The sequence below is a fragment of the Lepidothrix coronata genome, unplaced genomic scaffold, assembly GCF_001604755.1.
Source record: "Lepidothrix coronata isolate B3197 unplaced genomic scaffold, Lepidothrix_coronata-1.0 Scaffold17, whole genome shotgun sequence".
Classification (NCBI taxonomy): Eukaryota; Metazoa; Chordata; class Aves; order Passeriformes; family Pipridae; genus Lepidothrix; species Lepidothrix coronata.
In genome coordinates this window covers 3432455-3446333 of record NW_016690197.1, presented here as the reverse complement: position 1 = coordinate 3446333, position 13879 = coordinate 3432455, and the positions used below count along the sequence as shown (strand labels likewise).

General features: G+C 36.8%; 1 long non-coding RNA gene across 1 annotated transcript; it reads right to left on the bottom strand.

The window, feature by feature from the left end:
• Nucleotides 1–433: 433 nt before the first annotated feature.
• Nucleotides 434–4363, bottom strand: LOC108493512. Its single transcript, XR_001873501.1, has 3 exons — nucleotides 4235–4363; nucleotides 2625–2723; nucleotides 434–534 (listed from the first exon to the last, which is right to left on the bottom strand). It is a non-coding gene; the product is annotated as an uncharacterized LOC108493512 (long non-coding RNA).
• Nucleotides 4364–13879: the final 9516 nt, after the last annotated feature.

Below are 13879 nucleotides of genomic sequence, written 5' to 3'. Positions count from 1 at the left end.
CTGACTTTAGAACAGGAAGCACAGGACTGAAAAGGATCTGCTTTGAGTATGGGATATCTTAGAATTGGTTCCCTGTATTCATTAAAGGTGTGATTTTTTTTCAATGTTACTGAATAGATTTATTGAAGTCACAGTGACACAAGGTTTTTTGGGTTTAGGGTAAAGTATTGGTTTGGAATATTTCACCCTTTTAAATTATAAATTTACTCCTAAATCTGTCTGTTTTCCCCTGAAGATGACATATTATTGAAGTGAGACTATGTGGTTCTCAGTTTCTTAACATGTCCTTTGTTAAATACAGTTTACTGTCTTTTCTCTTCTCTAGTCATGCTAGAGACCTCTAGATGAGATTAGTTTACATCATGAGCAAACCTGGTTTATGTGTTTATAATGTCACATATTAGCACCTTTGCAATCCGAGCTGGGGGTCATCCAGTCCCATTACACTGCTGCTTCTTTTCTAAATTTTGCTTCCACATCGGTGTGCTCATGTCCATTCCAGTACACAGATGCTTCAATTTCTGTTTGATCAGTCTTGTATGGAAAAAAGGTAAAGGATTTATTGAACTTTTCCTGGTAATTTTCCAAATGGATGATTGCTGATATTTGTTTCAATATAATTTCCAAACTTTTACTAGCTTGTCTTTCAACAATTCTTATCTTTCCTATAGCAATTTTAAGAATATATTTTATTTGTTTCTATTTTTTTGACATCCAAACTATTCTATTTTTCCTTTTTTTCTGAACCAACTTGCTATTGCTCCACCCAATAATATTTTCCAGCCTAAGACTGCTTTTCACCAAAGACAGTCTAACAAAAAAGCAAAGGAATTTGTTGGTTTCAAACTTGATAAATATATGGATTATCACTCTTAATTCTTTTTCTCCTCTCTTCCTCTCTTTCTCGCTCTTTCTTTTTTTTCCTACTTGGAAAATTAGTCTTCCGGAACATGAATTTTGATTAATTTTGTGTTTCTGCTTACAATACACAGATTTCTATGTGCTTATTTTCATTCAGTCGTGATGAGATGTAAAACTGTCTCAATTTTCCTCCAGAACCACCTCTTTATAATCATCCCTTTAGGGGCATTATATAAATTGTCTCTGTTTTATCCATACTGTGGTTTTATGAGCAGAGTTGCGACCTCATTCTTAATGTACAGACCTGTTATGCTCACTTGATGTTTTCTTGCATGCAGCACACATTTGTTAACTCTGTATCTGTTTGGCCCTTCAGAATGTATTCTCAGTCCTCTGTTTTTGTCACCTTGTTCCGTGCTCTAGCACTCATTATTTCGGTGTGCCTTAGACCCTTTCAGTAGTGAGCACTGTGTTCTCACTGGTTCAGTTTTTATGACCATGGACAACATTACTAGACCTAAGTCTCAGTGTACCTAAAGGGCCTACAGTTGAATATTAACCTTTGATCTCTCTAATGTCACGTTACATCTATGAGATCTCGTTGCCCCTGTGTACGTAGGTAATTCAGTAGTAATTTGAGAAAGTAGGTGTGCAGCATTCAAGTTTAACTGCTGATACACCTTTTGGCTTTGTCTGGATGATGTGAAATAATGTCGGATAAAACTGGAAAAAGGTTAAGTAAAGGTAGTTCTCAAAGAAAAGTAGATGTTTGATTTAACAAATAAAAAATCCATTTAAAAAATGTTGTGTACATCAATAGCAGTTTAGACAAACTACTTATCAAGGGCAGCCACTCTTCCTTGGCGTAGGAAGGATATGGGTGTAGAAAAAGGTTCATTTACTGATTTTTAAATCTAGATAGAAAAACTGGTGAAAAATGACAGTAGTCTTTTTGGTTTGTTTTTTTTCGTTTTGTTTTTTTGTGGGGTTTTGTTTTGTTTTGGTTTTGTTAAGCAGATTTGATTTCCAGCAAACTTCCAAGAAGTTTCTATTATTAAAACAAGTTATTGCTTAGTTGAGAAAAGTTTCACAGTACCTAAATGGATGTTTTGTGTAGGTATTCTTCTTGCATACAAAAAATGTTCTTTATAAGCCCTGAGGCCGTGGTTCCCTGATTTCTTCCTTGGCTCATACATTTGAGTAGAATAAAAAGCTACTTTTTTCCCTACTGTTTGTATGAATTAAGTTAGATTTTTATTATCTTACATGATTTGTTTTTCTGTATTAATATTTATGTCAAAATAATTTCATATTTCTTTCATTGCAAATTCACCAGTTTTTTCTAAGCTTGAATAAACTTGCATGTTACAAGTGAACTTCCTTGCAGGTGCTCCTAAAATATCTTTTAACAACAATCTAAAAGGATTAATAAGTTATCTAATTAGAATAGTTCACTTTTTTCTAGTTTTTATTTATATGGTAGTAAATCCTATCTGAAACTAATACATAGGAAAGAAACTTCATTATACACCCTGAGAGCTTTGTTACATGGAGAACATTCTTACAGTAGGGTGTATATATGTAGTGTAACTTCAGTTTTAAGTCCTCAGTAGATTTGAAATTAGTGGTGTCGAATGAAATGCTTTTATTTATCAATTCCTAATGAAGTCAGGTTTTGCATTGAGTACCATATTTTTGTATGTGTCACTGGCCTAAGGTCCCACCATGTCCTGCCACACCCTCAATTCTATGTAATAATTTACCATTCCAGTTTGACTGCAGAAGTCATCATTGTCTCTCCTTTAATTTCTCAGCTAATTTACTGCTCTCATAATTAGGCTTTTTTAGTACCACCCAGAAATCTGTAGAAAACACAGAAAATGAGCTGGTGAATATCAAAGGTAAAAAACATTGGAAACATAGTTCTCTGCTTTGCCACCGTAGTGCTGACAATCTTCACTTGCAAACCTGAACTGAGCTGTGTTAAGTGAAAAATTGTTAAGTTTGTAGGAGGCTAATGTTCGTGGAGTTATTTACCAAATTTCATACCAAACTAAAAATATTATTAATGTAAATGGTGGATCTGCTACAGTATAATTGTGTCAAAATTATAATATTACCTTTTATAAGGGAAAACTGTATTTTCCCCTTTTTCTTTCTTGCATGTGAACGTACATGAACACACATAAATCTAATTCTGTATCAGAAAGGGAATTAGCATGGAAAATTAACAAGTGACCTGGTTAGAATTTGGCAAAGTGGAAAAAGAGCCTTAAAATGGAGAATTTTGAGGAAAGATTTTTTCTGTCTTTCTAACATTTTCTTCGTCCAAAATATAGTATAATAGTCAGTGACTCTATTAAAAATATGAATAATAGCAAAAATTAATAATATTTTATGCAACTAACTCTAAACAAATGCAATGCATCTATTTTTACTGTGAATTGTGAAATCTTGTTGAAAGGTTTCACGCTAGACTGTTACACATATTAGTCAGAAATGGTTTGTAGTATCAGGAATATAATGCTATATAATGACGGAAATGGAGAGAGGTGTTAAGAGAGTGACAGTTGGATTCATTATGACAGTTCTGAGTATGCTGTTTCTTAGCCTTGTCCAATTATGAAATTTGGGTGTCATTTTTAATTTTCACAAATTTGAGCTAGTAGAAGTGGTAGTGTTACTCTTTCCAACTTCATGAAGACCAGACCTGTACATCTGTTAGACAAACTGTGGCTGTTTCTTTCAGTTACCTAATTGAATAGTGAGTGAGATTTAATTGCAACTGTATTCCTGTCCTGCATATTTGGGTGCTAGATGGAAATATTTTCCACTGATGGCTGAGTAAGTTTGCATCTATTTTTTCAATGCAGAAGCTGTAATACATATTTTAATAAGTATGGTAAGATTTTAAAGTTTAAAAATAAATAATCTGGGTAATTTCACTAAAAGGAAAAACATGAAGAGTTTTCTCTGATCATGTGATAATTTTGATATCAGCAGAACTTGAAATCTGCACACCTATGCTTAGGATATTTTAAAAATGCATCTTTTTATTAGTATTGATATAGTTGGTGCAGTTAAGGCAGAATGAAGAAACAATTAACTTTTCTCAGCTGTGGCAGCCAGCAGTTCTAATTCTGTCCTATCCTTGTCCTTCATACATTCAGGTGATCATGCAAATAAAGATCAGAAAAATAAACTGGGCCAAAAGTAAATGCTGATAATTAATATAAGCCTAGGTGATTTAGAAGTTTAACCCAAACATCTGAGTCATCTGCTATTTCTACAACAACATTTTATTTTCTATCCAGAATTGTTCAAGTAGTGGAAAAATAATCATAATATCAATGTTATGAGGAGCTGTTCTTACATCCAAGGCTTGCAGTGGAGATGTGTGTTTCCCATTTCCTGTTACTATTCTGGTCAGGAAGAAGCAATAACTAAAACTGAGTATTTTTGGACTTTCATCCAACACTGGGGACTACTTGAGGAGTCCTTCTGTCTGGCCAGCCTAAAGCTCTTTGAGATCATAGAATGATAGAATCATAGAATGGTTTGGGTTGGAAGGGATCTTAAAATTGTCATCTGTTTCCACCCCCCTGGCCATGGGCAGGGAACCTTCCACTAGATCAGGTTGCTCAGAGCCCCATCCAACCTGGCCTTGAGCACTTCCAGGGTTGGGGTATCCACTACTTCACTGAAAAACTTGTTTCAGTGTCTCACTACCATATGAATAAAGAATTTTTTCCTAACTTCTAATCTAAATCCCTCCTTTTAGTTTAAAACCATTCCCCCTTGTCCTATCACTATCTGCCCATGTAAAAAGTCACTCGCCCTCTTTTTTATAAGCCATTTTTAGTACTGGAAGGCTGCAGTAAGGTCTCCCTGGAACCTTCTGTTCTCCAGGCTGAACAACCCCAGCTCCCTCAGCCTGTCTTCATAGGAGAGGTTCTCCTGCCTCTGATCATCTTCATGGCTGTCCTCGGGACCCATTCCAACGTGTCCATGTCTTTCTTGTGTTGAGGGCCCCAGATCTGGATGGAGTCCTCCATGTGGGTTCTCATGAGAGTGGAGTAGAGGGGCAGAATCACCTCCCTCTCCCTGCTGCCCACACTGCTTTGGATGCAGCCTGGGATGCAGTTGGCTCACTGGGCTGTGAGCGTGCATTGGCGGCTCATGACCAGCCTCTCTTCCACCAGAACCCCCAAATCCTTCTCTGCAGGGCTACACTCAATGAGTTCTTTTTCCAGCCTATACTCATGTCTGGGGTTGCCCTGATTCAGGTGCAGCAACTTGAACTTGAACTTGTTGAACTTTATGAGGTTCTTATGGGTCCGCTTCTCAAGCTTGTCCAGGTCCCACTGGATGGCATCCCATCCTTCTGTTGTGTCATCTGCACTGCCCAGCTTTGTGACATTGCAAACTTGCTGAGGGTGCACTCGATCTCACTATGTCATTGATAAGGATGTTAAAGAGCATTAGTCCCAAGACAGAGCCCTGAGGGACACCACTTGTCACCAGCATCCACCTGGACTGCACCTCTCTGACTGCGTCCATCCAGCCACTTCTTCATCCACTGAATAGTCCACTCTTCAAATCAACAGCTCCCCAGTTGGGAGATAAGGGTGTTGTGTGGGACTGTGTCCAAGGCCTTACAGAAGGATGGATAGATAACTTTGGTCAGTCTTCCCTCGTGGACTGTTGCAGCCACTCCATGATGGAAAGCCAACAGGTTGGTCAGGTGTGATTTGTCCTTAGTGAAGCCAGTGCTGGCTGCTCGGATCATCTCCTCGTCTTGCATGTACCTTAACATCTCTTCTGTAAGGACCTGTTCCATGACCTGCCCAGGCACAGAGGTGTGAGGCTCACTGCTCTGTAGTTCATGACTTTAATCTGGATTGAATTCTATTCTTGCCTTGCAAGGAGGTAACTCTTGCAGAATATGCCACCTCTTCCCTACATCTGTTCCACAACCCAAGTTTGTCCCATAACTGCTGCTGTGTCCAAAATACAAGATGTGAGCATATCTTTATTAATGCTGGTAAATAATGCTAGATTTGTAATATTTTTAGTTTTACACATAACTCGGAAATAATAGTTACTAATTTGACCAATCTGTGGCTGAAAATATATTGCTTTTCAAGGTGATAAAATCAGTTCCCAGCAGGCCTTTTACTTAAAGGGATTGGAGAGCTGATACTCAGGAGAATTGATGTACAGAAAAAGCTACACCCATGAAACCATTTGAACCAAACTGTTTTTGTTAGCCATAGACAATGGATGTGACTACTAAGAAGCCTTTATTAGCACACTTCTAATATTGCCACCAAAGATATTTGTACTTAGAGCTACTGATCACGTCCCAAGATGTGTAAGACTGGCTTGTAGCAATCTTAATGGATTTTGGCTGTGTTGCTCTCCAGGGACAGGCAGACGGGGCTGTATCACTTGATGCAGCAACCTACATCAGGTTGGGCTCGTTCCATGCCACAGTACTCAACATGCCTGTGGGAATAAGACACGCAGTAGCTGTGACCAGTTTATTTTATTAAGTAAATTTACTTAATAAAAGAAGTTAATTAAGCATCTTGCAGGGGTAATCTCTTTCAGTGTAGGCTTTTGGAGAATTTATTGCTTTTCCTTTTCATTGCTTTTCTTCAACTGATACTTTGTTTCATTGAATTTCAGAATCACTCAATCCGCATTAAAAATTATTTCACAGTTTCGGGTCAGAAAGTGTGTATCAGGAGAGGCTCTGAAGTTAGAAAGTATAAGTCAGAAGAGGTTCTTTGACTCAAGGCTTCTCAAAAAGCCCAAATAAACTGTGATTGAGGTGTTGGTTGTTTTTTTTCTTTTTATTTTCTTTCTTTTTCTTGTTTGTTTTTGTTGTTTTTGTTTTTCCCAGCATGCAACAGAAGTTTTATTCTGTTTATTTAAAAGAAATATTTTTTTTTTGGTAACTGAAACATTATTAATATTTAGTTTACAATATATCATTATTTGAGACTTTGAAGATACTTTCTAGAGAAAAGAAGGAATTATGGGCATATTTTCCAGAGCAATAAATATTGCTTTCTAGTTTTGCAATTAGGACATGTATGAATTTAAAATACATGAAACTTCAAAATAGGTTGATAAAATGTTTACCAATCTTAGTCTTCATTTACCCCATTTTGGCATGTTAATCTCTTGAGCCAACTCTTCCATGTTTCGAAAACATGCAAGAAAACGATTAGACCACAAATCTGTGTTCTGTTCCCAGACTTTGCAGTTATCTTTTCAGTTATCTCATATTTGTCTCTTTGTTCACCTGGTTTTGTGCCACTTCTCAGATAAATGTGATTTCATTTCTTCTGCAAATGATGTTTGATTAGAAGGAATAATTTGTTTCCTGTGTGAATATTTCTCAATTAACTGATTAGCAAATTTGGCTGGGAGGTTTTTGTCCTTTTTTTCTGCTTCAGTATTTTTTCCCTGTTTGAATGAGAGGTTTCAAGAATCCCTATCACATTATTGCTCTCATGTCTGCTTCTTGTCAAATACCTGCCTGCTCAATTGATTTTTAATAATGTCAACAAATAATGACAGTTTTGATTCGCTTATTTATCAACTTGATTTTGTTTGATCCTATACATGTTTAGTTCCAAGTCACATTTTTAATAAGAGAGAGAAATCCTCTCCAGTGAGAAAGATACTTTGTTGGAAACTTTTTAAATGCATTCTGCCTTTTCGCTTCATTTTGGGCTTCATTGATTTAGGCTGCATTACTTGATTTTGAAGCCATTGCTTAATCTGTTTTTTAAAAATCTGCTTGGACTACATTAGCATTTGAGTTAGCTAAATAATTATTTTCACTATGTGTCCAGGTGGGAGACATGGAGCATTAAAGCACTTTTTTTCAATACCTATAGTTATTGAAGAGGGGGAGGGAAATAAGTTTAACAATCCAGGACACCTTTTTCAGACATGTCTGTGATGACAGAGAGTGGAGCAAAAAGGATAATTCTAGACAATTTTTAGTGATATACAAAAATCTGTACTACAGAACAAAATACCCGCATTTACATCTTTTGTGATGATATAGCATGTATAACATTTTCTTCCAGAGGTGACCCTATGTTTAGTTGATCTATTTACCACTGTTTAATGATTATACAATATATAGTATCAGTAGCAATTTTGCCCGAGCAGGGATGAGGTAAAATAATTATTACAATGGAATTTTCAGATTTCTCAGCTCTTGAATATTTAGTTTCTCAATTAATGGGGTTTTTATTAGGGGAGCTAGAAATAGATGACCTAGGAGAGTATCAGGATTTCTGTTTATCTATGAATTCATCATGCTTCCTTATCTACTAAGAGAAGCTACTGGCAAAAATCAGTAGTTCACTATCAACTAGTTAATCAGACATAATATAGGTAGATTCAGAATACATGTCTTTTAAAGTCCCATATGTATGTTTTAAGAAAAATACATTTAAACTGCCTTTTAAGCCCAATACTTTTAAATTGGCATTGCATCAATTTAATACCGTAATAAAATTGTTACAGCACAGAAACCTTACATGTAACTTTTTTATTAGTAAGTACCAAATCTGAGACATTTCTTAATCTGACTATGAGTCTGGTTTTTTTATTTAAAAAAATAGAGAAAATAGTCTCACTGTAAATATAACTGAGGAGGTTCCTAAAGCATGACAGCAAATTTTTCTCTCTGCTCTTACAGCTTGCGTCATTGGTAGGGTTAAAAAGAGAAGTGGTTGTCTAGCAACACTGACATCTTTATTTCTTGTTTTGATAGTGCTAACCTATCAGCATCTGCAGCTAATGGAAACATGTAATTTAGAATTTTTTCTTACAGTTCCATATGTGAAGCAAAATGCAATTTTAGTGGTAGGCAAGAAACTAAATCTGACCTTAGTTTTAAAGAGATTGTGTTGTCATTTTAATATCAATTAGTAATGCACATGTACAGTAATTTTTTAAAAGGTGATACAAAAATTATATTATTCAGAAATTATTCCTGACTGTAGATTGAAATAAATCAAATTCATAAATCACAGTAGGTGTTACCCTTTGGATTAATTTTTGTATTGTTAAAAAATGTAAGGTGTTTTCAGCTTTTTTTTTTCCCTGGTATTTTTTACCAAGTGACAACAAGATTTATAGGATAATATTTTCTGCTGAATTAATATTCTTTTCACTTCTTAGCCTCAGTAGGATGAGTTTTCTAGTGGCCAAATTTCTTTAAAGCAGAGGAACAGTAGGCTGACTGACAGGAGATGACTGAACTTAGAAATTAATAATTTCAAGATATTCAATATAAACAAAAGACAAATTATTAAATGTGGAAAGGGTTCAGAGAATGATAAAGAAAAGAGAAAGGTGCTGCATCAAAGGAGAACTAGGTGGATGCAGCCAAAATCTAAGAAACAACTACAGGTAGAGAAGCTCTGGAGATAGTAATGTAGTTCTGAATTGGATTCAGGTGTGAATTCAGGGGTGGATGGTGTAATTAGTTTGGCCCTGTGTGACCCAGGAGGTTACAGCTCATTGGTGTTATACTTGCAAAGGGAGGAAACCCATGAAATACAATCAGTAAAACTGTTCCAAAATAGGCTAAATACAGTGGTTTTGTTTGGTAATTGGTAATTTTGTAATTGTACAGTGAAATACTTTAACTCCTAGGATAAAGGTGAGGTTTTTTCAGAGGTAATGGAGTCATAGTGAAGTATTTCTAGATCAATATATTTCATTTTGAAGTACAGAATTTTGAAAGCAAACAAAAGATAATAACTAGGAGTCTCGCTTTGACAAAAAGTTCTCCTGGTTCAGCATCCTGCTTATGACAGCAACCTTTGAAGGTAAAAAACATTACTCGTATAGAAAAATCTGTCTTTGGTGTGTCTTTCTTGCTTCTGTAAAGTAATTTTAAGACCTCTCAAATCAGAGGCTGCATGTGAATAATTGCTTTTATGGGTACTAATGGATGTGTTTTTTGTTAGTTCTTCTCCTTCCGTGTTGGATCAACTTGTATTTTGGGTCTTGGTGCTATCAGAATAAGGAGCTTCAAAATATTCTTGTTTTGTACATTCTTTTGTGTGTTTTAGGCAACTGCCTCATAATACACTAATTTACCTATGTATCTTGTATGATAAGAAGTAGTAAATATTAATTTCCAACTCACTTTCTGTATATTGTTCATAATTTTATGGCTTTCAGTGGTAGTTCCCACTCATTAATTCCTTGAAAAATGCTCTTCTTGGGAGGCAAGCACAGTGCCATGAAGCCAGGGGATAGCTGTCTGCCTCACCCCAGCAGGTTGGGCATGGTGCAGACATCCATTTACATCAGGTCCAGAGAACAGATGGCCAAGGAATATATCAGTGGGGAGCCTTTAAAAATGGAAATGACAATCTGGGACATTATTTATCCCATATATAGTGAGCAAGATAATCAGAAGTACTCTATACATCATTAGAGGACTTTTTACTTGCAATTCTTAATATTATGAGAATTCTTGGAGCAGTGCGAGGTTTTTAATAACTCTTATAAGAAAAAGAAATCTCTCCTCTTTCAGAAGATAACATCATCACCCATTGATTTTCTCTGATATTGCATTTAAGTCCCCCAGAAATTTTAGTAAGTCTTGGGCAAATATTATCGCCTCTGGATAATATTCAATAAACCTGATTCTTTTAGAATATCCTCTCCAAGATGTGTAAATGCAGGGGATTCTCTTCTGAAGCTTGGAAAGTCAGTGTCATGTGTCTTATGCTTTCAGAATGTACACATGGTTTATCATGGAAAAGTACTAAATGCGAACACTGAGAAGTTGAAATATTGAAGTGTAATAACAGAAATCTTCAAGTTGGGCAGCCTTGGTACATTTAAATACATGTCTGATGAAGGTTTCATGGAATGGTTAACTTTCCTAGTTTTTCCACCAGTTGATTAAAGATTTAACAGAGCAATTAGAGGTATGTAATTGTACTATATTTGCACTGTTTGCTGGGGCCAATAGCTTATATGCACAACACTAAGTAATGTTATAAATAATCTCCACATCTACAGGTGGGCTAATGAGACACTCTGATCTGGTGGTTCTCTTTTGGAGACAGGAAAATTTTGACATCCTACTTGCACATGGTTATGGAGAAACTTATCCCACCTGGACATGACTAAAGTGCCCTTATAGAATTTTGCTCTGCAGTTTCAACAGAATGAAATTCGAGCAGGAAATATCTAACCCTCCACCCCATCCCAGACCACAGAGGTGGTCAAGCTCTGGGAATTTTGAAACAAAGGAGTTGAGGGAGGGTAAAATAACTCAGGGCAGGACTGACTATGTAAGATGATGTTTGAGGGATGAGATGGGAGCCAAAATGTTAAGAGTTCAAGGAATGAGGGATTCCTTTGGCTCACTGAGTAACAACCTAGGGCTCAGTATTTAAAACTTAGACTAGCACTCAATCCTGCATGCCAGCATACTGCAGACCATAGGCGTCTGTAATTCATCTTCTCTTTTCATTGTTAATACCCTTTCAGATATTTGCAGACTTCCCACCCTGTCTCCCTTTTCAGCTATTCAGGTTAATAAATATTTAATTATATAAATTTTCCATCATAAATCATTTCTTCCATGCTCCAATCTGTTCTGCTGGTCTTTTCTTAACGCACTGCAATTTGTCAGTCTTACAGCTAACATTATGTCCTGCACTGAATTAATTCTGTAGTGTGCTCACACTAAAAACTGTCCAAAGGTCAGGGAATTATCATTTCTGCACTCTGTGATGCGTTGTCTTCGTGGATTTTAGTCTGCAACTGCTCTAAGCCTGGGTTGTTTTTTGGTAGTGCTGCAGCTTGGGAGTTTCTATCACCCACACTTCTCTTTTGTTGTATTTTCTAGATTTCTTTCACTCAGTGAATAGCCAGCTACACGTTGATTTCTATCTCCCTAGGTGTTTTTTATGTGCATTTTTATAAATTGAAACTCATGCTGTCATTTTCTGCCCACTAATGCCTCTGGCTTTGTCACTAACATTTCTCAGCTCCGACTGATATTCACAACTTTTTCTGATTTAGTATTGCTTGCAAATTGCACCAAAGCATTATTAAGATATTTTAAAAAAGGCAGAGCTCATTAAAAAATTCTAGAAGACAATTTCCCCAAAACTGAATATGTTCTCATCAACCACCTTGTCTGTTGTCCCCAGAGGATATCATGCTTTGCAATATCAGAAATCAAAGCTCATGCTTAAAAAGAATAATAATCTTCACTTTCAGATTGGTATTTTTTTTTTCTCCTTTTTAATAGTATTCTTCCTTGATCTTTAAAGTACAAAGTTGAATAAATATGTAGTGTATTTAAGAAAACCTGGCAAGAGCTTTGTCATTACAAAATTAAGGCTAGAAGTCAGCTTATTTAAATAAAAGGAAATGGGAAAATTCTTCAAGAGGAAGAGAGAAGATGAAGCTTCCTAAGTTCTTCATGCTCAGAAAACTGTAACATGTTGTCCTTAGACATATTTTTTGGAGAGCTGCAGTACTGCTCAGTTCTATTCCTGTACAGTTCTAGTAATTTGGCTAGATTTCCCTGGCTGTCCTCCGAGGTGTCATGGGAAAATAAAACAGAAAATGAGAGATTGTGAGACTTCTCAGCTTGGTGCTTTGAGTGAGAGTACAGCACATGGTGGGTGAAAGTCGGCTGACTTGATCAGGAGTTGTGTTCACAAATCTGGCAGGATGGCTGTGTCTGCTGTGGTGATCTGTAATTTACTGCAAAGATACTGTTTGGACGTATTAGGTGCCCCTGCTGATCAGACCCTCTAGGTGTGACAAATAGAAGCTGGTCACTGCCTCTTTGGATGGGGCACTGAATGCTGCTGTCTGGAGAGGATTATGGTAATAATGTCTAGGAATAATAGCAAGGAACAAAAGGAGCAGTGGGCAGCTTTGCCACCCCGCTTCAAATTTCTCTACCTGTTCTTAGTCAGCCTTTCAGTTCCCTGAGGGCAGTTGCCCACACTTTTGTTAGGAAAGTGAGGTATGGCAAAGAGCACCTGGCATTGAAACATTCTCCCAGTGCTGAATATCCCACCTATAGGCCAGTTTGCTACATGGCTTAAATGATAACTGAGAAAGCCAGGGGAGAAACCACAAACCTGCAAAGTGGCTGCTCTAACATGGACACATGGTAACACAGTGAGGAAGTTGGCATAATCAAAAGAATTATCACAGCCCCCTGCAAGGTATCTGAGATGGTGGAAGGGATCCAGATTCAGGAACAGAGGCAGCTGTGAACAAATGATTCCAATTTTCAGTGTGTCATTAAAGACACAAAGTGAGTCCAGCAGTAAAAGGATCAGTTTTAGAAGAAATTTCTTTATGACAACAAAAGGCTGCCTAAATCCTCTAGATTTCTGCTTACAGATGTGCTTTACTGCCACCCCAAGAGAAAGGCTCATGGATCAATAGAAGTCATAGTGTCTTTCAATGTGCAGTACATGTCATAGAAAACTACAAATATATTATCCACTGATATAAGAATTCACAAATTAAGAAACTGGTGTTCCAATGGAGAATTTGTATCCTACAGTACATTGAAATAAGAATAGGTATAGTGGGAAACTGAAAAAAACAGAGAGCCTTTTTTGTGAGCCTTTAGGATCTCCTCTCCTAGAACACAATCTAGCTCTTAGTTTCCGTACTACTTTTTGTTTCTTAAGGTTTTCCTGCTGCCATCTGTACTTTTGCAAGGTCGTGTCTAACAAAGAGCAAACACAGAGCCAATGGAACAGCTTGTGCAGTTATTGCTACTGAGGCACTTTAATTCTTGGACTTGCCCCCTTTCCTGGGGCAGCTATTTAAGAGACAGGTCTCCCACCGGGTGCACAAAATGCTCTTCCAAAGAAATGCAAGCTAATTGCTTTCATTTTGCTTCTGAACCTCAGGACCTGGGAAAAGACAATGGTCTGTAAGAGCAGTAACTTGAAAAACCAAAGTTCCGTTGGCA